The sequence below is a fragment of the Molossus molossus genome, unplaced genomic scaffold (assembly GCF_014108415.1).
Source record: "Molossus molossus isolate mMolMol1 unplaced genomic scaffold, mMolMol1.p scaffold_m16_p_11, whole genome shotgun sequence".
Lineage (NCBI taxonomy): Eukaryota > Metazoa > Chordata > Mammalia > Chiroptera > Molossidae > Molossus > Molossus molossus.
The window spans coordinates 82,262,827-82,284,623 of NW_023425346.1; the positions used below are offsets into that span (position 1 = coordinate 82,262,827).

A 21,797-nucleotide genomic window follows, 5' to 3' on the forward strand; every position below is an offset into this window, starting at 1 on the left:
GCTCAACAGATATTTTTAGAATTAATGAGAAAGGTCACCATGGCCTTGGGGTTAGATAGAAAAGCAAATTAAGTCATGAGAAGTGATGCACCAGAAAAGGCAGGGTTCATGGAACTTGAGTTTGCAGTGAGGGTGAAACTTAGGTTCAACAGCGGAAGCGAGAGAAAAATAACAGGAAGAGGAAGCCATGGTTAGAGAAAAGCTCTCAAATACCACTTTCTACTTGAAGTCTTTTATAATCATGAAACCTCCCCGCTTTTCTGGACCTCTCTCGAGGCACTCATCTATCTTGACTATGTCAAGTTATATCCATGTGCTCTTCTCTATCATGTGCCATCTCCCCAGTACTGACCATATTTTTAAATGGAAAAACTGAGTCAAATGAGGGTAGCTTCCAAGTCCCCGAGACAAAAAACAGATGCTGAAAGTTTGACATTTCTAGTTCACTTCCACGGTTTATGGAGATACTAGAGTAGAATACATAAAATTGGAAGACTATATTTCAAATCTGAAGTATATCCAAAATGCTTAATAAAATAATTTGCACATGAATGACTGCATGATTAAATGAAGTGAAAACTGAGGCCTGGAGAGACGTCAAGGAGAATACATGATTTAATAACTGTTTGAGGCCCACTGGTCTCACAGTGGGGCACGAGTGAGTAGAGGAAGTAACCTGCAGTCAGAAAGCACCTAGGAACTTAGCAAAGTAACTAAGACATGAAGAGATACGGCCTTAAAAAAGTCAGTATGAGTAGAAAGGAAGAATATGAGGAAATTCTGAAATAAATAATTACCATATTGGTGGGTGATGATTATAGGCTATGAGTAAATAATTCCAAGATTTTGGTATCATGTATAGGGATAGCATAAAATGAAGAGGGAAATAATCTTCATTTTGAAACATACTTGACTCCAAAGTAAAACACTCAAGTAAAAACTAGTCATAGGCAATATTTCAATGAACACTTAATATGTGCCAAGTATGCTTTCCATGAATGATTTTGTTTATTTATCACAATAACCAGATGATATAGGTGCTATAATCTTTATTTTACAGATGGGAAAATCAAGACACAAGAATGAACAGTTTGTCCAAAGTCACATAGCTAGTAAGAGACTGTGTCAGGATTTGAATCCAAAATATTAAGGCACTTATCCTGGGGCCATACAGATATTCATTATTTATTCAATAAATATTTAATAAGCACCACTACATTCTAGACATTGTGCTGGTGTTAGGAATGAAAGGGAAAAGGAAATTTGGTGATTCCTACCTGCACAGACCTTATGGACATTAAATAAATAACTACAAGTATGACAAATTGGAAAAGAAAATGTTAAGTTACAGTTAGGTAGGAGGAGTGGGTGACAAAAAAGAATCCCAGGGGAAGGGAATGGTGTGTGTCAATAACTTGAAGTGAAAGCTTACAGTAGAAAAAAAGAGGGAGAAAAGAGCCTGGAAAAAAATAAAAAAGACTAATATGGCTGGAGTGCAGAGGGCTAAGGAGGCTGGGGAGAATGACAAGCCCAGATGGTGGAGGGCCTGGTCCCCATGATAAGGAGCTTCGACTGAATTCAGTAAGCAAAGGGAAGCCACTGAAGGAATTCAAGCAGGGTAGTGTCTTCATCAGATTTGTATTTTTTAAATCACTGTGGCTGCAGTATGACAAATGAATTGGAGTGAGCCAACAATTTTGCAGGACCTGGATGGTAGTTATTTGCAGTTCTTCAAGCAGGAGATGAAGATAGCTAGATGGGAGCAGGGTGTGGAAAAGTGGCCAGAGGAATGGAGAGGCCACAGTCCAATTTTGTAAGGCACACAGGTCTAGGTGATTCTGATGTGTGTCAGAGGCATGTCAGGTTTCTGGCTTGAACTCAGTAGATGAATAAGATGGCCTTTACTGATCCTAGGGCTATGGGAGGAAGGTTTCAGAGGAAATATAAAATACAGTTTGAGTTTTGCATACTCCAGTGATCTAAATGAAACTGTAGCAATGACCGTTAGAAATATGAATCTAGAGTTCAAGAGCAAGATCTAGATTTGAGTTATGGGATGAACAGTCTTTGGCAGAGAGTATGCGAAGCTAACAGAAGAGGATGAGACCACCTAGGAGAGTGTATATAGTGGCACTCAAGAACAGGGCTCGGCTCGGTAGGATTCCAATTATCTAAGAGTTGGATAAAGGAGGAGAAGCTGGTTGTTAAAGAGCAACCAGGGAGGAAAACTCTGATATAAGGGCAGAGGGAAGAGCATATTTGAATGAGTGTGTGGTCAGTAGTGCCAAATGCTAGAATGCAGTCTTATAAAATTATGACTGAGGCTTGCCTGTGACAAATTAGAGCTGCTTCAGGTGAACAGTTGGAAGAGAAGCTAGACTGGAGAGGGTTAAGCAGTGGGACATAAGAATATGTCCACAGAGTAAGAGACTATTGGAATCACCGTTGGAAAGGAATTTAAGGAGAGAAATCTCTTTTTACAGAAATGAGAGACTTAAGCATGTTTAAACACTAGACGGGGAAGCCCGTAGACTCGGAAGGCCCCAAGTCTCTGAGAAAGCAGGAGGTGATCCATCAAGAGTACCAGGAAGGGCAACTGTTTTTTTGCCACGTGAAATCAATAAGGGGCGGAGCTCAGATTTGTAGTCTCGGTCTACTTCCTCAAGTCAGGTTTGCTTTTAAGGGCAGAACGAGAATTATGAAAGAGGACTGCAGAGTTCAGTAAAAAGGAGAATGAAAAGTCAGTATCGTGGCCTTGGGCGACCTCCGACAGAGCAATTTCAGTAGCTGCGAGGCAACGGAAGTCACACTGGTGGGTTTAGAATGGGAGTGGGTGGTGAAGAAAAAGGTGCAGTGGCTGCAAACCACTGCTGTGGAAAAGCAGCTGTGAAAAGAAAGTGACACAGCAAGGTGCCAGGAAAAAGGCGGGCAGGTAAGGGGAGGGATGAAGACGTTTCTTAAATGTGTGGAACAGCAACCTGGGTCAGGACAGGTCACTGCTCCGCGGCCCTGGATGACTCTGGCTGCCCACGCAGCCGGGCTGAACCCCAAACCCCGAAATAGAACAGTCGGCCCGCGGCCGCCAGGTTTCTCAGTTGATTCTCGGAGCCGCGCTGCCCAGCCGGATCAGGGGCGGAAAACCCTCCCCACGGGGCCCCAAGCCGCGCGGGGGCAGCACAGCAGCCCTGCGTTCCAGCCTGGCCCGGCCCCAGGCCTTTGGGGGCGTTTGCAGAGGCGCAGCTGCCCTTGCTCCCCAGCTGGCCTGACTCCCGCACCGAGCCGCGGTCCAGAGGCCGCGACGCGTCTCCGCGTCCCCGCAACGTTTGAAAGTTCCCGGGCCCACGGCGCTCAGGTGTCCTGGCCCGGCCGGCCGCAGCCGCCCTAGAGCCCGCCGCTTACCGCCGCGGGGCCAGACCCACACGGGGGTTTCCATCCAGTCGTCCACACCCCTCAGGAATTCCCCACCCGGCCACACACACGCCCTATTTCCTCCTTCAAATTTCCGCCGCCGGGTTTTATCCGTCGAAAGGCGACGCAGGGGCTTAGACAACTCCTCCCCCCGCGGGTCCCGGCCCACCTTCACCTTCTCACTGCGGGCGGAACCCCTTCGCCTCGCCCGAAGGAACCCGAAAACCTTCGGCAAGTTCCGCCTCTAGCGCGGGGGGCGGGGCCGCTCGAGCTCCTCCGGGCTGAGCTCGGCTGTTTCCGTGCGCGGCCGCTGCGCACTCGGCACTGGGCGGCGCTGGCTGGCTCCCTGGCTGCGGCTCCTCAGTCCGCGGCGGCTGCTGCTGCCTGTGGCCCGGGCGGCTGGGAGAAGCGGAGTGTTGGTGAGTGACGCGGCGGAGGTGTAGTTTGACGCGGTGTGTTACGTGGGGGAGAGAATAAAACTCCAGCGAGATCCGGGCCGCGAACGAAAGCAGTGACGGAGGAGCTTGTACCACCGGTAAGAGGAGCAGGAGGAGGAGGCAGGAGCCGGAGAGAGCCGGGGGGACGGAGGGGGGACGGGGAGGCGCCGGACACCCGCGCTCCGGGCCTTCCCCTCGCAGGAGGGGCCGCGGTAAAGATGGAGCCTCCGCCCGAGCCCCACAACATCGCCGCCGCTCGCAGCGAACAAAGAATAATGGCGGCGGACTGGAGCCAGCGGCGGCCGGGGCGGCAGCGACTCTGCCTGCAGCCAGCGGCGGCGCTCATGGCGGGGGGCGGCGGGCAGCGGGCGGGGTGGGAGCCGGGGACCGGGGTTGTGTGCGGGCGGCCGGCCGCGGCGAGCTGGCGCCCGCGTTCCCGCCGCCGGGCCGGGCCGGGCGCGGAGCCGGGAACCGGGAGCCGCCCCGGGGGAGGCCGCCCGCCCGGCCCGATCTGGCCTGGCGCTGCTGCCCCCCGCGCCGCCCGCGCGGCCCCTGCCGCCCGCCTCGCCCCCGGCCCGGCCGTTCTCCCGAGCAGCGCCGCCGGAGTGCCCGCGGGGGGTGGAGGAGGAAGAAGGCGACAGTTGAGGGCAGAGGAGGTGAAGGTGCCTGCCTTCCCGGTAGCCTCCGTTGTCTGCCATGCCCGCTTCGCGAGGAGAAGCGCGGCAACGTCTGACCTACTCTTCCCCGCTCTTTGTGCAATAAAGTTCGAAACCAAAGGTTTCTTCTCGTACTGTATTTTATTCATGCCCTTGCTCCCTGCTCACCCCATTGGGGAAACACTGTTTTCTCTCTTCTGCTTAGTTGAAATCATGAGGGCTTGTGCATTTTTAGATAATTTTGACTCTTTCCCTCGCCCTCTTTTCTTTTTTTTTTTTTTTTTTAAGGCAGTAGTCATGGAAATGCATTCTTTTTGGGAGAAAGGGGTTGCTAAGGAAAACATTTCTAATAACTTTAAAACAGTGGGGATCTTCTAAAAGGGAAGCTTGTGTTTGAAAACCGTTTCGCTTTTAACCCTTTCAATAAGGTAATCACTTGAGATTTATCATTGTGAAACACTTCGTTGTTAGTCGAGGTACTTTTGCTTTACATCACTTTTTATATTTTTTGCCAACCATGCCAACGGCGTTTGGGCCCTCTGTATCTCCCACTCCGCCTCCTACCGTGTTTCCCACATAGTTGTCTAATCTTAAATATATTGATTAATACTGATTCTAAAAATAGGCATTTTAAAATATCCATTATTTGTCTCGCATGCGGTCGGTAACCCCTGCCGGAGACCGACAATAATTTAAGTCTCCAGGCTTATTTTTTCTTTGCCTATTAGGAAAAGTCACAGCAGAAAAGTCATTGACACATTAGAGATTAAAAATAATTTTTAAAGGACCTGCAATATGACCTATTTACGCTTGTCATACCTTCTTAGAATTTCATTCTGGTCTTAGCCTTGCATCAGTTCTGCCTTCTGAAGGTTTAGTATAAAAGATACTTTTGGCTGCCAGCTATTGAAATCTTTTACATTCACTGCTTATTTCCCTATTTAAAAGTAAAGCCAACACGATTTTTTGGTGGAGCAAAAGATGAACGGTTTTTTTGTTTTAAAAATACATGATCTGTCACAGTATAATAGAACTGTGGTTAATACATAAGGTTTCTTGTTAGGAATAAATATGGATTAGTAATAGAAGCACTGTTATTTTTCTGTATCCACATCACTTTTCCAAAACCTACTTCGCTGTATTGCAAGTCTTTAAAACCACATTAGCAATTTGTCATTGATGAAAACTTAATGAAGAAGATGCAATAAAGAGTTTTTCCATAAGAATTGAGAAGATGATTTTATTGCCAAACACTGAGGAAATTATAGTATTGATGACACTGTAGATTACTGTTTTTCCTTAAGAAAAATTTTCTGCAAGCCAGCATCAGTTGAGAAAAAATTTCCCCCTACAGAGAATATAAGACAATAACTCCTCCTTTGTGGAAATTTAAATTTTAAACTTTATTTTATTTTTAATTCATAATCTGTAATTCTTAGCAATTCCAGGTGAAACTTTTCAAACTTTTATATTCATTAATGGAGCATGGTAGTAAATTATACTGCAACCCTCTCAAGGATCAATAAAAATCAGTTAAATCTGCTTGAACTTTTTTTTTAATGGACATATGTATTCAGAAAATGAATGAATCTTTGACACAAACTGACTGAAAAAATGTTAAAAGGCACTTCTTAAAGGATTTAAAACTCTAGTTAGTACCCCTTTCGGATGATTTTTTTTTTTTTTTTACTCACCATATAAAAGCCTAAGGAAGCTTAGAATCCTGATCTATAAAATGGCACCTTCCTGCCCTGTCTGGTTTGGCTCAGCGGTTAGAGCTTTGGGCCAGGACCAGAGTCATGGGTTCTATTCTGGGCAAGGGCACCTACCCTAGTTGCAGTTCCCCCCAGCCCTGGTTGGGTGTCTCTCTCACGTGGATGATTCTCTTTTTCTCCCACTCTATCTGAAGACTAAAAAAAAAATGGCACCTTCCTTTGTCTGAGTTCTAAAATTTATTTTGTTGATTAGATCTGATAGAAAATTTTGCTCATAGAGAAGTGGCTTTATTTTGTCTCATTCTAAGACATTGTGTTTTGTTTTTTGGAGTATAAAAATGGTTGTAGTAAAACCAAGTACAGGGTGGGGCAAAAGTAGATTTACAGTTATTTGCATGGAAAACAATACAATAATTAAGTAATACAAGAAGAAAACTTTTGTGTACTCACAACTGTAAACCTACTTTTGCCCCACCTGTGTATATTCCCTACTTCACCTCAGTTTTAAAATCTTTTTCCTTTTCCACAGTAGGAAAAATTTTCTTGTAACTTAATGCTTACAATGTATCACTGAAACTTACAATTTCATTTATTCTATAAATACCTTATTAGATACAGTTACATACACTTGTTTATAGCAGCCTGTGACACAGTCTTATAAGCATTTTCCTTGATGTAGTGTCACTTCTAGTGATGGTTTTTTTATTGAATGAATAGTTATAGCTCAAATCTGAATGTAAGAATATAGTAGATAGGAAATAAGGAAAAGGCAAGGATTTTTACTCAAGTGTGAACTCATTTCTACTGCAGTATCACTTGAGACAACAGTTTGTGGTAATTCAAGTATTTAGTTAGCATTTACTGTGACAGAATGTAGTTAGTGGAAAGAGCATTAGGTGTTGGAATCCCTGCTGACACTACTGTCATGTGCCTACACAAGGAAATTTTTGACTTAAGCAAAGTTTCTTAATCTTTCTCAGCCTCCGTTTTCTTATTTGTTAAATTAGAATAATACCACCTACTTAATAGGGTAATGAGGTAAAATACCTCCTTAGGGACTCAATGATAGATACTCACTTTAAAGCTTTATTTTAACTTACTAGCTGTGGGACATTGGGCAATATTCTTCTCCATACCTCAATTTGCTTGGTTGTAATGGGACAATATTCACCTCATAGAAATGTGGGGATTAGCCCTGGCTGACGTTGCTCTGTTGGTAGGGTGTGGTCCTGTGCACCAAGATTTCAGGTTTGATCCCTGGTCGGGACACATGCCTGGGTTTCGGGCTCCGTACCCCCTGAGGGGGGCATGCAGTAGGCAGCTGATCAATGTTTCTGTCTCCCTTTTCCCCCCTCTCTAAAATCAATAAAGGAAAAAAATATATATGGAGCCTGGTTGGTGTGGCTCAGTGGACTGAGTGTCATCCCATGGACTGAGAGGTCCCCATTTGATTCCAGGTCAGGGCACATGCCCAGGTTGCAGGCTCAATTTCCAGTAGGGGGCATGCAGGAGGCAGCCAATTGATGTTTCTGTCCTCCCTTCCTGTCTCAAAAACAAACAAACAAACAAAAAAAAAACAGTAAAAACATATTTTAAAAGATTAAATAAGTGAATACATGTAAGCTCTTTAAATAAGTTAACACATATTAAATGCAAGACATTTCACAAGTGCTCAACAAATGTTTCCTATTTTAAAAATTATTCATCATTAATATTACTATGTTTAATACACGAGCAGAAGCTGCACCAAATCCAAAGATGAATTACACTGTCTTGTCTCTACCTTGAAGGAACTTTTGAGGACCCATAACTCGTAAGGCGGAATATATGTCATAAGAAAGCAATCAAAGGAAGGAGAGATCATACTTTGTGAAATAATGGAAAAGGGGAATATTACACTTTTATATTTCCAGTTTTATTTTAAAATAAGTAATTCATTTGGATAATTCATAATTCAAAACAAAATATATGGGAAAAAGTTGTGCACGTGTGTGTGTGTGTGTGTGTGTGTGTCTTGTCCCCACCCTAGTCATCCTAGTGTTACCAATTTCTCATTTATTCTTTCAGAGGTATTGTATCCATACACAAGTATGTATGTACTCCCCCTCCTTTTTTTTATACAAAAGTATACACTATTGTATATCTTGCTTTTCTTCCAAGTTAATATTACTTAATTTTTTTTAAATTATGAGGTATCTCACCATGTTGATGTACCTGTATTTAATAACCAGTTAGTGAGCTGATTTTATTTTTAGGTCTTATATGCCCTTTAAACTAAAGGAATCTGTCATTGTGCCTGTATTTCTTTAAATGAAAGAATTCGTTTGAATGAGAAATAGCAGTTTCTGACAGGAAATTGTTATTTGAACTACCTTATTACCTTTTTAGCTTTAGTGCATGAAAAGGCAAGTAGCTGTGAAGAGTTAACTATGAAAGTGAGTCCTGGCCAGTTTGGCTCAGCGGTTAGAGCATCGGCCTGCAGTCCAGAGAGACTGGGGTTCGGTTCTCGCTAAGGGCACGTACCTCTGTTGCAGTTTGTCCCTGGCCCTGGTTGGTCGTGTGGGTGGCAGCCACTCGATATGTCCCTTTCACGTCGATATTTCTCTCTCTCTCTCTCTGGCCCTGGTTGGTCTCTCTCTCTCTCTCTCTCTCTCTCTCTCTCTCTCTGGCCCTGGTTGGTCGTGTGGGTGGCAGCCACTCGAAGTGTCCCTTTCACGTGGATGTTTCTCTCTCTCTCTCTCTCTCTCTCTCTCTCTCTCTCCCTCCTCCCACCCTCCCTCCCACTCTATCTGAACAAAAAAATGGAAAAATGTCCTAGGGTGAGGATAAAAAAACCCCCAAAACTATGAAAGTGAATTTAGTGTGAATTTAACTCTTTTAGGTTCTTTATAACCCTAAACAGACTACTATCTCCTCCTCCTCCTGTTACTGTTTCAGCCAAAAAATTCTCAATAGTTTCTATCTAAATGAGAAAGAACATTTCATGTAATTCAGTCCTTTTTTTAAAGCAGACTATTTTCACGGGATATTATAACCCAGCAATGCTGATTAGAGTACTAACTTTCTTCTTGTGTTTATTTCTTACATAGTCATTAGCTTATTCTTTGATGATTTTCTAATTTTTTTAGTGTAATTGTCAGTGAGCTTTATATTTGATACCTAAATAAATGTGAGTTTCACCTGTATGATTCTGTACTGAGACTTGACTGCTTAGATGATCCCCACTCACTGCACCCCCCAGAAGTCCTTGGTCAACTAGTTGGACCAAGTAAATGATAACTTATTTCAACTAGAGCACAAAATAAATTTCAGCATCTCTCTTTATGTTTTTATGGCTCTTCAAAGCAACAGTCAGCCAGAGTACATTTTAAGTAAGCATGCTGTTAGTGTATATATCTTTAAAATCCACATGCTATTAATTTTTTAAGTTGATTAAACTTAGAAAGAAAATGATAACTAATAATCCAACAGCGGTGACATAGATAAGCTCCCTAGCTTTCAGAAAAAAAATAAATTGAAGCTGTCTTGCTGTATCTCATTCTTTGTATGTTTAATTTGAGTTATATGTACTGAAGTTTTTTTTTTTTTTTATCCTCACCCGAGGACATTTTTTCGATATTTTGTTCAGATAGAGTGGGAGAGAGAGAGAAACATTGACATGAAAGGGACACATCGAGTGGTTGCCACCCGCACGACCCAACCAGGGCCGGGGACAAACTGCAACCGAGGTACATGCCCTTAGTGGGAACCGAACCCGGGTCTCTCTGGACCACAGGCCAACGCTCTAACCACTGAGCCAAATCAGCCAGGGCTGTACTAAAGTTTTTAATGTAAAAGTATTGCCTTACTATTATTTTGAGGATTTATTAATATTTTGTGTAAAATACTAATATGTGCTGTTTTTACCTGCTCAATGACTGACTGGAATGTTTACAAAACATTTTTACAGATTTGCGGGAATACAGATAGATAATTGAAGTTTATAAAGGCAAAACATTTTTCTTCTAGAACTTATCTCTCTGCAGCCAGGGAATTAAATGATTTCTCACAGTATCAGTGAATTGCTTTTTGGGGAGGAGGTAAAGGTAATGAACTTAAGTAACAAGTTCATAATGTGAAAATGGCTGTTTGTTTTCCTCTGCCATTTAATATATATGCTAACTCAGTCATTATATAGAGGTTAGCCCTGGTCAACTTTCTGAAGTCTTAAGAAGAAAGTATGGTTTTAAACATATTCTGCACTGTCCTATCTATAAATGTAGGTTTGGGAGACATTTGTTTTTCTTATTCAGAATGCTTTTTACATACACATACACACACACACTTGTCTCTGTCCTGTTTGTTTTGTTTTGCATTCTTTTCTTAGCTCTGCCAGAATTGGCCCTGTGAATATGTGGGGTTTTTTTTTGTTATATTTTACCCACAGTTTTGTTCATTCGTCTACCAGGTTACCAAAAAGAAGAGGAAAAAAAAAGATTAATCATTCACATTCTAGTGGGCTTTTTCCCAACAGAGAAGTAAGAATCAGTATTTTACATCTCCAGTGATGAAAAATTACCTTTATACATTTAATCTATTCTTGAGGCTAGTTAAATGAATCTCAACTTTAAAGAAGAAAAAACGAATAGTACTCCTTGAAAAACTTTTAAATGCCTGAGTGGCTTTTTCTCAGGGTTGAGGTAAGGTAATAAAGGAGTTTACTATGAATGAGATGAGCTGTTTGAACAAAGATGAAAAGTATATACGAGTTTTCTTCCTGCTGCTGAATTAATGTAGGATCTCTGAAGAGGCGAAGATTTGGAGTGTAAGATATTGTTTGTGAAGGTTTTTGTGGGTTTTTTCCCCCAAAAAAGGAGAGAAATAAAGACTGACATTTGGTTGGAGAAGAGAGAATTAAGCAGAAGTTAAAATAACTAAGTAATGACATAGGGGAGTAGAGGGTGACTCTAAAAGTTGACTTATACCAATAGTAATAGAAAATGTCTTGCCCAAACATTAGTGAATTTTCTCTAAAACTAAGATTTCTTTCATTTTACATGTATTTCTAATGAGCTAATTACCTGCATGTGAGTTTCTAGTTATATGACAGTATTAGATGTAACTAAAAAGATTTGTAGTTTAGCCGAAGCTGAATAAACTTTTTTTTTTAATCCTTACTCGAGGACATTTTTGCATTTATCTTCAGATAGAGCCGGAGGGAAAGAAGGAGGAAGAGAGAGAGAGAAACATCAATGTGAGAGAGACACCTGAATGGTTGCCACCCACACGACCCCAAATAGAGCCAGGGATAAACAGCCGAGGTATGTGCCCTCAGTGGGAACCAAACCCGGGACTCTAGTCCACGGGTCTACACTCTAACCACTGAGCCAAACTTTCCAGGGCTTATTTTATTTTTATGGTATCAATAGCTTTATTGTTTGCTGACCAGCAATAATAATATACTTGGTTTTACTTACTGACATACATCAGTCTAGTCATTTATTCAGTGAACATTTATTTGTCAAATGTTTTATAGTTGGTGAAATAATCACAAGAAATCTTATTTAGTTAAATATTTTTGTAGATATTAAGTGAAGGATTGTTCTAGTTACTATAAATAATAAAGCCTGATTATGTGGATCCTGCCCTCAAGGAACTTATGGTATAGTAGAAATGATGAAAATAGTATAAGAGGGAAGGATTCATACATGGCAGAATATCAGTTTTCAGTGTTGTGTTGAAGGGCTCTAGGAGGTTAAAAGAGAGACAGTTTAGTGAGGGAATGTTTTGTGAGAAAGAATTTAAATTGAATACTGAAGAACTTGGATAAGTAGAGATAAAAAGGTGCGTATTCTAGGTGGTGACATGGACAACAAAAATGAAGACATGAAGTAGAATGAATCTAATATGCATACAAGTTGGTGAAAAAAGTATTACATTAACTATAAATGCACATTATGAGGAACCAGGAGTTTGAGGCAGAAAGTTTTAAATTTCATATAAGAGGAGGAACAATATAAACAGGAATGGCATGATAAATCAGGCTAAAACAGATTTCCTGACTCCTAATTCTCTCAATTTTGTGGTAGATTACAATGCAGTTAAAAAATTGAACACCGTAGAATTTTTTTTAGCAGCTTTATGGAAATATTCATATACCATACAATCTACCAATTTCAAATGTACAATTTATTGGTTTTTAGCATGTTCACAAAGTTGTGCATTTATCACCACAGTCAGTTTTAGAATATTTTTTATCCCCAAAAGAAACCCAGCATCCTGTAGCCATCACCCCTCAGTCTCTCCATACCCCCAGCATCAGCTAACTACTAAATCTACTTTCTGTCTCTAGATTTACCTATTCTGAGTATTGCATATAAATGGACTTATACAATAAGTTTTTCATTGTGGTAAGCTTTTTTTTAGCATAATGCTTTCAGAGTTCAACCAACTTGTATAATCAGTACTTCATTCCTTTATATTGCTAAATAATATTTCCTTTTATAGATATACATTTTATCAATGAATTTATGGACACTTGGAATTTATGGCTATTATGAATAAAGCTGCCATGAACATTCATTTATTGCACATGTTTTCATTTCTCCAGGGTATATACTCAGGAGTTAAATTGCCAAATTGTATGTTTACTATGTTTAAACATTTGAGGAACTGCCACACTGATTTGTCAAAGCTATGGAACCTTTTTACATTCCCATCGGCAGTTCCAATTTCTCCACATTTCTCCAACGCTTGTTATTATTTTTTATTATAGCCAGCTTAGTTGGTGAGAACTGGTATCTCATTGTGGTTTGGATTTGCATTTCTCTAATGACTAATGATGTCTATCATCTTTTCATATACTTGTTAGCCATTTGTATATCTTTGAAGAAACGTCTATTCGGGTCCTTTGCCCATTTTAAGTTGTCTTTTTATTGAGTTGTAGTTCTTAGTATTCTAGATCCAAGATAATATGATTTACAAAGTTTTCTTTTATTCTGTGGATTGTTTTTCCACTATTTTTCTCCAACCAAGAAAGTAAAGGTTTATTAATTAAGGAAATCATGCCACACCCAGAGTTATAGGTGAGCTCATACTCAAAGACCTGGCTTCCTGATGGCTTCTATGGGATGAGTTATTTAGGGAACTAAGGGAATTAGGTTCCTGGTTAGGGTGATGGTCTCTTTTGATTGGTAGGTCTCATTACTTTCTTAATGGTGCCCTTTGAGACACAAATGTTTTTAATGTTGATAATTTCAAGTCATATTTTTTCCTTTTGGTACTTGTGCTTTGGTGTCTCTATCTTGGGCATCATAAATTCTTATTAAAGTATTACAAGCATATTCTTAATATCCGTGAAAGCCCAGATAAACAAGACATCGTTATTTTATGAAGAATAACTAAAGCCATTAATGCATATTTGGATTTACACTGTGCTTCTTCTGGACTTCCCTTTATTCTGTGTCCAGATTTCTTAGTTGGAGTAACTGTTGAAAAGAACAAAGATAAAAATCAAGAAATAACTTGAAGTGAAACATTTCATTTTAAGTACTATATGTTGATAATTTATTACAATACTTGTGTGGGTATAGTGTATGACTCACAAACTCTACTGTATTTGGGGAATTCACACTTTATAAGCTTTTACCAAGAAGAGGGGAGTAGCTCCTTCGTTTTTTTACATATAACTAAACTGAGCCCTGGTGAATTTTAATAATTTACTTGCTGATAGAGCCTTTTTCTTGAGCAAGAACTAACAGTAAAAGCAAAGCCTTCATCACTCTTTTGTTGCAGTATTTCTTTGCAAAGAAAGTTTTCAAGGCTCTAGCTTTAATTATAATTACTAGAATTTTTATTTCTAAACAGTAGTTAAGGTTTAAAAAAGTTCACTTGGAGAAAGTCATTCTAGCCACAGTCTTGAAAAAAATATATTGATTTCATTATTTATTACTCATCTGCATCAGTCAAAAGATTACCATAAATGACCAGCTCACACTTTCCTTTTTTCTATAAATTTATTGTATTTCTATCATTTCAAAAATAGTTTATTTATTTATTTTAAATCCTCACCCAAGGATATTTTTCCATTTATCTTCAGATAGAGTGGGAAGTCTATGATTTTAAATTGATGTTTTGAGGGAATTTATAGGTAAACTGGTTGTAAGGATTAGTTTATACTTGCCCAACTTTTTCAGACATAATACATACAGTGTGGGGCAAAAGTAGGTTCACAGTTGTTCATATAGAAAATGATACATTAATTAATAAATAATAATACAAGAATAAAATGTATTGCCCTGCTGGTGTGTGTCAGTGGATTGAGTGTCATCCCATGGACTGAGAGGTCCTGGTTTGATTCCCGGTCAGGGCACTTGGCCGGTTGTGCACTTGATCCCTGGTGGGGGCGTGCAGGAGGCAGCCGATCCATGTTTCTCTCTCACATCAATGTTTCTATCTCTCCCTTTCTCTCAGTAAAAAAACCAGTAAAAACGCATTTAAAAAAAATTTTTTTAAAGAATAAACTGTTTTGTTTACTCACAGCGGCAAATCTAATTTTGTTCCACCCTGTATTTTATCCATTATTAGCTTGTAAGTTCATTGAGAGAAGGGTTCTTGTCTGTTTCTTTTTTCAGTTCCCATAGTTTTTAGCAGGACACTTACAATGTAATAGGCACAGTAAATATATTTGTTTAATGAATGATTCCCTCTTGCAGGGTCACAAATTCAAAAGGCAGGATTAAAAAGAGTGCCCCTTTAGTGTCCCACAGGTTACAGGAAGTGGACATACAAACTTTAGGCAATTAAAAAGTACTGAAATTAGCCCTGGCTGGTTTGGCTCAGCGGTGAGAGCATCGGCCTGCGGTCCCGAGAGACCTGGGTTCAGTGTCCACTAAGGACACGTACTTAGGTTGCAGTTTGTCCTCGGCCTTGGTTGGGTCGTGTGGGTGGCAGCCACTCGATGTGTCCCTTTCACATCGATGTTTCTCTCTCTCTCTCTCTCTCTCTCTCTCTCTCTCTCTCTCTTTGTCTCTCTCTCCCTCCTTCCCCCTCTCTCTCCCTCCTACTCTATCTGAACAAGAAATGAAAAAATGTCCTCAGGTGAGGATTGAAAAAAAATAAAAAAAGTACTGAAATTAAAGATTTATTTTTTAAAAGCCAAGGAAATTAGGTTCATTTTCCATTGCTTAAAAAGTTTTCATACTTTGAATTTTTATTAACTCTGATACTTTACTAACATGTCCTGCCTCTGAGACATGAGAAATAGCATGAGATTCTATTAATCAAAATGACCATACCAGAAATTACCACCAGGTTGGTAAAAAATGGTATATCTGCATAAAAGGTTGGACTTGATGCTGATTATTTGAGCCTTGTATCGAAACTGTATATAGTCTTTGTTATTGTCTGCATGTCATTTATCATCTTTATAGATTAACCATGGCTAATTTTTAAATATAGTCCTAATATATCCTTGCTACCATGAATGCTTGGGCTTTTTCTAGTAAGCAAAACATAGTTAAAATGATTAGCATATTGCTTAATAATCCAAGCAGTCCAATTGCCAAATACAAAGAATTCTTCACTTTTTATAATATTGGAGGCTATTTGGTATAGCTCTGAATAGTCTTATACCGTAAATTCCTTATAAACTTCTCAACATCTGTAGAGCTAAAACTAGAATTCCCTGTCTTATGACTCCTACTATAACATGCTAACTCATTTCAGGAAAACTGAATTTTCACTCTTCCATGTCTAATTTGTAAATAATTCACCAAGAATAGCATTTCAAATTTAGTTCAAAACAGAACTGAAATAATAAATATTGATTTTATAACCTTATTTTTTTTAAACACTTGGACATTCATTTTCATTTGAATGGTGATTTTCATATAGCCCCTTGGGTTTTGTTGAGTAAATGGAATAGTGGGCTATAAATATTTAAGTCAGGTCACAGCTTATGTGGGTCCTTACTGTTTCAGCGTTGAGGTAGTTTATGAAGCAGAACTTAAAATTTGAAGACAGTTTCACTCTTTAATCAACACAAAAATTGCTTTTCTGAAAGTAACTGTGTGTAGGATGTGTATAATCCCTTTTTCCTTGGAAAACAGTTCAGCTCCAAAATCCATTTAGTAGAACTTCATATATAGACGTTTATAGAGGGTCACTTTCTGGAAAGGCTTAGGGTATAAAAATCTGGAAACATAGTATCAAGTGAGTGGAAAGAAAGAATGGGAAGAGAAGGGATAAAGTTATCTAAAATAATGCATAGTCTTGGTTGCAGTAGTCTTACCTGAAGGAAAAGAAAGTACATACATTTTGCCAGTACTTAAAAAATAATAATAGTAACTTTGATTTAAGAAAGTACTTAAGTTTTCTCATTGAAAGCTACTATAGAATTAGTCACATATTCTAAGATGGCTGTCATAAACCATGCAATACATTTCTATAAATCATAATATTTTTCCAATTCACTTGTATTAAATACTTCCTTTGAGGGAACATTAGCTTATAGTGCATGCTGTACATTTTAAAATACCTTGGATTATTAAAAGTAACATTCAAATATGCTGGTAAGCACAAAACTGCAATAAATTATAAAATGTAAGTATTGAACTTAAAGCAGTTTCTCTGAGTTCAATTCAATAAACAAATACATAGGTAATTAATTTTATTAAATAACATTGAAAAGATTCTCTTTTTCTCTATGCTGCCTTTTTTTATAGCAGTGGTTGGGTTATACTGCTATTTACTATTAATACAAAAAATTTATAAAAATATATAAATACATTTTCAGATTTTGTCTTATAAATGATTAAATCTTATCAATTCAGATAGAGAATTAACTTCATATATAACTTTTCTTGCTTCCTATAATATCTAGACTAGAAGCTGAGGTATGGATTTGTTCTCCAATTAAGGGAGAAAGACCTTGCCCTGGCTGTCGTTGCTCAGTGGTTGGAGCATCAGCTTGCACACCGAAGGGTTGTGGGTTCTGGTCAAGGGTGTGTACCTGGTTGGGGTATGCAGGAGGCAACCAATCCATGTGTCTCTCACATGGATGTTTCTTCCCTCCCTCCCTTCTACTCTCTAAAAATCAGTGGAAAAAGTGTCCTCTGGTGAGGATTTTAAAAAAGGAGGGGGTGGGAGAATACCACCTTGGTAGGAGCAGATAGAAAAATATGCAGAATTTACTTAGCTTGATAAAGACACCAAGTTTATTTTATCTATCACATTGCTTCCCTAAAAATGTATATAACCTTATTTTTTAAAGGTGTGATCATTATAATCTCATAAAGTTTTTAGAGGTGAAGTTGATATGTGTACTGAATTGAGGGGTGGGGTGTACATTGTATACATACTGATATGTATGTATACAACATTTGAATATACAGTTTGTAACTATCTGTCTTCATTGAAGATATGCAGTATTTAGTGCCAAAAAACTTATTAGGATCAGAAACCTGGGGCATTACTAAATTTCTAGTATTGATTGCATACATCTCAGTTCTGCTAGACTGAACATATGATAAAGATAAGTGACAAATATTCAAAGTTAATAGCCAAAAGAAAATTGTACAGGAAAAAATGTAAAGGGAAAGAGGCAGTGCTACACAGTTAACTGATTCCTGGAAAGCTAAAGTCTGTTGTGTTAGCACCTAAACATTTTACCACTTTAATAAACTAATCTTAACACTTTAGAAAATTAATCAAGACATGTTGAAGGTGTTAAGAAGGTGAAAGCAAGGCTTTCAAACAGTTATATCGTAAGAACTAAATAATAAGTACCAAATAACTGTGTACAAAGTATTATGTATTGCTCATAGATATTTCTAGATATACTTCTGCAAAATATTTTTGGTACTGCATTTGAATATGACAAAATAGTTGTTTGTTTTTAACATCATGTGCCCAAATGTGCCTTTTGCTATAGTTACTCTGGAGATTTTAAACTTCTGCTTATGTGATTTTCTTAAATCCTTGGACTTTTGGATTGGTAAAAGAGTGTGGGAGGAATCAATGTACTTGGTGTAAGGTGCAAGGGAAGGTTTTTTCTCATTTGTAATTGAGGTCATTTGCATTTTTAAAAACATGCATTTAGCCCTGGCTGGTTTGGCTCAGTGGTTAGAGCATCAGCTTGCGGTCTAGAGAGACCCGGGTTCAGATCCCGCTAAGGGCACGTACCTCAGTTGCAGTTTGTTCCGGGCCCTGGTTGGTCGTGTAGGTGGCAGCCACTTGATGTGTCCCTTTCACGTCGATGTTTCTCTCTCTCTCTCTCTCTCCCCCCCTCCCTCCCTCTCCCTCTCTTGCCCTCCCACTCTTATCTGAACAAAAAATGGAAAAATGTCCTTGGGTGAGGATAAAATAAATAAATAAAATAAAAGCATGTAATTATTAGTTCTGTTAGTTATGACTATTATTTCTTCAGAGTCAAAATACACAACAGTTCTTTTTTTTTTATCCTCACCCGAGGACATTTTTCCATTTTTTGTTCAGATAGAGTGGGAGGGAGGGAGAGGACGAGAGAGAGAGAGAGAGAGAGAGAGAGAGAGAGAGAGAGAAACATCAATGTGAAAGGGACACATCAAGTGGCTGCCACCCGCACAACCAACCAGGGCCGGGGACAAACTGCAACCGAGGTACATGCCCTTAGCAGGAACCGAACCCTGGACCGCAGGCCGATGCTCTAACCGCTGAGCCAAACCGGCCAGGGCAACAGTTCTTTTTTTTTTTAACACCTCTCATCCTAGTCTGGATTAATTTAGTCATAGATTTAAGGAATTGAAAAAGTAGACTAGGTTGTGGAGGACATGGATTTATTTTTCATAAACTTGAACTAGAATATTTAGGATTGTACGGACTGGGGCACTTATTAAAAGTCAAAATGTACCAAACTGTGATACATGTACACAATGGAATACTATGCAGCTCGAAGAAAGAAAGATCTCTTATCCTTTGAGATGGCATGGAAGGACCTGGAGAGTATTATGCTAAGTGAAACATGCCAAGCAGAGAAAGACAAATACCACATAATCTCACTTATTTGTCAAATATAATGAACTAAACTGATGAACAAAATTAACCCAGAGACATAGAGGTGTGGGGTACAGACTGACAAGCCTCAGAGGAGGAGGGGGTGTTGCGAGGGGAGAGATAAACTACAGAACTTACATACATGTATGCATGACCAATGAACGTAGACAACAAAGCTGGGGATAGGGCGGGGGGATGAGGAGGAGGGTGTCAATAAGAAGAAAATGAGAAACATCTGCAACAAAAACAAATTAATAAATAAAAAAATTATTTTTTAAAGTAAATGGGAAAAAAGTCCAAATGGCCCAGCTGGTGTGGCTCAGTGGATTGAGCTTTGTCCCATGGGACGAGAGGTCCCGGTTTGATTCCTAATCAGGGCATATGCCTGGGTTGTTGGCTTCATTCCCAGTATGAGGCGTGCAGGATACAGATCGTTGTTTCTCTTTCACATCAATGTTTCTCTCCCTTCTTCTCGCTCCAAAAAATCAATTAAAACTTTTTTAAAAAGTCAAAATGTTTTAGGAGAACAAAATGAATGATATAGGCTTGCTTTCTTGTTTGATTAGCTTTAGTTAACTTGGTAGAGGCAGATGGATAAGGAACTAGTGCTGCCAGAAATTTCTCCCTGACTTGGTGTATAGCTCTGTTTAGAAACTTAAATGCTACTTTAAATAAAGGAAGATTTCACTGGTCAGCTTTTATAATATTGAAAATCCCTCAGAAATCTTTCCCAGCTTTTTTTCCCCCCTCTGTTGAAATAATTTTAATTAGCACAAGCTATACTCAGCTTTATTTTTTACACAGCACTTCCCACCATCTGATTTGTTAATACGTTTTACTTGTTTACTTTTTCTCCCCTGCTCCCACAAAATAGAATATAAGTTCACAAAGGCAAAGTTTTTTTAAATTTTATTTTGTTTATTTCTATATCTTCAGTAACTTGAACAGTACCTGACATGTAAGTTCTCAGATACACTGTAATACAAATATAATGTAAACTGTTCAAATTGAAGATATTGTTGGTTTTAGAAAAGTGAATTATTCACTTGTGAAATCCCTCTGTATATATTGCTATAAAGAGTAGAAAATCCATTGCACTATAAAAATTCTGAACCCAGTACTTAAGAGACATCATTCTCATATTCTCATTTTGCCCTAGTAATTGCTGATTGCTTTGGAGTGACCATTTTGTATTATGATTTCTTTTCTCTTTGCTTCTATACAAAATCTGACACCACCCACTGATAGTCATTTCTCTGAAGGTCTATCATAATTTAAGCCTTTGCTCCTGCCATATTTCTTATCAGAAAATTATCCTTTCCCCCCACATTTATCAGTACTCTATTGCAGAACATATTCTCTTCTTTTAAATGTCATGGAAGTGCTCATTTGATATTTATTGGCATATTTAATAAACTACATTTTAAACTTTTAAATATCTACTATCTTTACTGTGTAAAGGAACAGAAGTGATACAGCCCTAGTCATAAATATCTTGAAGGCTTCTAAGATGGAAAGGAAAAACTGCTTTATCTTTGAAAATTAAGAAAAAGGACTATTAAATTATTTAGTAACTATAACAACAGTTAAATTGAGAATAATGTAATGAGTAAAAGAGACACTGCCCACTATGTAAAAGAGAATTTTTATTGAATAATATTCTGATCTTAATAGCATTTCTTGAAAGTACTACTAATTATCTCTAATTGTGTTGCATTATGAAAATGTTATATATATAAATGAGTGATAATATATAATACATTTGCCCAAGTTGAAGAGGCTCAATGACCTTAGTCAATCTATTTTTTTGTATATATACATATATGGTAAAATGAATACTTCCTTTACTATATATATTATTTTATTTAGTGGCCTGCATAATTAATGTGTGTGTACATACATGTTGTGGTGTCAGTTTCTAAAATCAGCATTTAAACATCTTTTAATACATCTCTCTTTTTATAGGTGAGGAAATTAAAACACAAAAAGTTTAATTTTTCCAAAGACCCACTTGGTAATAGATCTAGCTTTTCACCACGTGTTAAGTTCCCTTTCCCAACTGCTTATAGCAGCAGTCACCGTTTCTCTCAAAATTGGATGACTAGTACTACAGAATCACTTCACTTTTTTGGGGCGGGGGGGTTGTTCAAATTAAGAGAGCTTTATTAGCCACACAGCGACTGTCCCATCCTACACAGAGGAGAGAGCAGCCAGAATCACTTCACTTTTTAGTTTTCATAGTAATAAGTTGAACTCAGGATCATTATAGCAAAATGATAAGTATCTTTCTGAATTGGTTTAAAATTTTTTGTTTTTGGTATGATAGTATTTTGAAATGTGTTATAAATTCATAATTTTAAGTATAAATCATGAAAATCCCTTAATCTTAAATGTCAAACTTAAATAAATTTTAAAATTCAGAATTACTGGAAGAATAAGAACCATGAAACTGTCAAGCTAATACTAAATATTTTCAGTGATTTCTAAGATCCATTGTTTCTAATGTTCTAGGCCCAATATGTATACAATATTCTTTCTGAGTTATGTACATGATCTTTTTCTTATTTTAT

At 38.6% G+C, this 21,797-nt stretch overlaps 1 protein-coding gene and 1 long non-coding RNA gene across 4 annotated transcripts in view; one reads left to right on the plus strand and one right to left on the minus strand.

Annotated features, from left to right (window-relative positions):
* The window catches only part of LOC118624960, a 41,006-nt gene extending 37,326 nt beyond the window's left edge, over positions 1-3,680 (minus strand). The window contains exon 1 of the long non-coding RNA XR_004958581.1: positions 3,584-3,680. This is a non-coding gene — a long non-coding RNA (uncharacterized LOC118624960). The remainder of the gene's footprint in view (positions 1-3,583) is intronic.
* An 80-nt stretch (positions 3,681-3,760) lies between these two features.
* Positions 3,761-21,797, plus strand: part of CREB1 (cAMP responsive element binding protein 1) — a 66,013-nt gene continuing 47,976 nt past the window's right edge. For 2 of the 3 annotated variants that reach the window (XM_036253266.1, XM_036253265.1), the window contains exon 1: positions 3,761-3,943. The gene's annotated coding sequence lies outside the window, so the exon portion shown is untranslated. The remainder of the gene's footprint in view (positions 3,944-21,797) is intronic. The other variant, XM_036253268.1, reaches the window with a different exon arrangement.